A 2,455-nucleotide genomic window follows, 5' to 3' on the forward strand; every position below is an offset into this window, starting at 1 on the left:
GATGCAATAATTTATAAACACTATTTTGGAAACACTAAGTTTTTACCAAAATGATAAACTGCTCTGTCTCTGTGACAGATCAGATTATTGATTGTATGTGGGCCTCAGCCTAAGGTGACTTTACATCTCTAATCATGAAGGCATGCTTGGAATTTCATTCAGCCCAATTCCATAATAGGTAATATGGACCTATCTTATCTTCTGAGACAGGTAAAGTGGTGCTTTTTTCATTCTTGGTCATGAATTTTAGGAATAGAAGAGAAAAGCAAGATGAGGGTAGGGGAAGCAAGGCATTTTTCCACTTAGGGAAAAAGACAGCAAAATAAAGAAGTGGATAGATTTAATTACATTGCTGTGTTTTCTTCATGAAGAACACCTGTGCCCTGAAGAGCTTTCCCTTTAAGACACTATCATAACAAAGAATTAAAAGTATATGCTTTAAACCCACAAAAGCACTGGGGATTCCTGACCCAGGCAGTAAAGGAATTATGCCTACTTTAGACAAGGACAAATTTTCTACATAGCCCTCCTGTATCTTTACAAACTTACTGTATGAATAATATTCAGCCAAGATTTTTATGGAGGATAGACAGCACACACAAATTCTTAGGCGATCCTGGCCTGCTGGTTTTCAGAACATCCAGCCATATTTATATAACTGAATGACCCCCAAAGAGTCACATTAGTGATACCACTGATACTTGGCCTTTATGTCACCTCAGCACTTACCATTCTCATTGGAAAGGGGAAATGTTTATATTAGCTCCATGTAGAAGATGTAGCTTAAGATGATGATGTGGCTAAACCTACAGAATTGAAAATATTTACTTCAACATTATCTTTAAATAAACATACTGCAGTTAGAACTCAGCTTTTTGAATGTAAAATATAAGGCATAACTAGAATTGTGTTGTCTCCTCATCCCCAGCATTGCAAAGATATATGAGTATATTTCCTTGTGAAAAATAGTTGTTTTGAATCTGCATGACCACGCATTTTATCTGCCTTCTTATTACAGATAGTTCAGGTCTTCAGGGAATTCATGGAGCAAAATCATAAGGCAGTCTCTCTATATTATAAAGTATTTCTATCACTAAATATAACTCAATGCTTATTTCTGCAGTATCCATCCATATTACAAAAAACCCAATAAACACTGGAGTTGAAAACACTTGTAGATTCTTGAGAAATTTCTTTCTTTTTAATTGAAATTTTTATTGAGGTAATTGTAACACAGCTGTAAGAAATATTATAGAGATCTTTTGTACATTTTGCCAACTTTCCCCAAAAGGTAACATTTTGCAACACTATGGCATAATATTNCTTGAGTCCCTGGGAAGGCCCCGTGGTGCTGGTGCAGTGTGCCTGGTTAATGAGAGGGGGTAGTCCAGTCACTGTCTCCATGCCTTGGGTCCCCAGGTGGGCCCCGAGGTGCTGGTGCAGTGTGCCTGGTTGTTGGGGGGTGTTCTGGTCCTCAGATCCATGCCTTGGGTCCCCTGGCAGCCCCCAAGGCACTGGAGGTGTGTCTGAGCTGGAACTAATTTTTTTGTGTCCTTTGCTTACTTCTAAAGTGGGGGAACTTCCTGTTGGGACCAGTACTTGAGCTCTGTGGTTTAGCTAAATTGCTGCTTTGCTTCTGTTTCCCTAGGGAAGGCTTTTTGTGCAGCATAGTTTATAATGGTTGACTTTATAGGTACTTCTGGCTCTCTAGAAACTTGGTGCTCCTGGGTTGTATAGTAACTCTGATTTGGGTCTGAGTCTTTTCATCAAATTGCACCCCATGCAATTCTATATTCCTGACCAGTCTCCTCTGANAAATAAACATACTGCAGTTAGAACTCAGCTTTTTGAATGTAAAATATAAGGCATAACTAGACTTGTGTTGTCTCCTCATCCCCAGCATTGCAAAGATATATGAGTATATTTCCTTGTGAAAAATAGTTGTTTTGAATCTGCATGACCACGCATTTATCTGCCTTCTTATTACAGATAGTTCAGGTCTTCAGGGAATTCATGGAGCAAAATCATAAGGCAGTCTCTCTATATTATAAAGTATTTCTATCACTAAATATAACTCAATGCTTATTTCTGCAGTATCCATCCATATTACAAAAAACCCAATAAACACTGGAGTTGGAAACACTTGTAGATTCTTGAGAAATTTCTTTTTTTTTAATTGAAATTTTTATTGAGGTAATTGTAACACAGCTGTAAGAAATATTATAGAGATCCTTTGTACATTTTGCCAACTTTCCCCAAAAGGTAACATTTTGCAACACTATGGCATAATATTACAACCCAGGCTTTTGACATTGATACATAGTACTGATCTTTTTCAGATTTCCCCACAGTTTTATTTTACTTTATTTTTTAAATTTTTATTGAATCAGGGCCGGCCCAGTGGCACACTGCTACAGTGTGCTGCTTGGGAGCGCGGCGGCGCTCCTGCCGAGGG

This window comes from Galeopterus variegatus, unplaced genomic scaffold (genome assembly GCF_000696425.1).
Source record: "Galeopterus variegatus unplaced genomic scaffold, G_variegatus-3.0.2 Scaffold2685, whole genome shotgun sequence".
Classification (NCBI taxonomy): domain Eukaryota; kingdom Metazoa; phylum Chordata; class Mammalia; order Dermoptera; family Cynocephalidae; genus Galeopterus; species Galeopterus variegatus.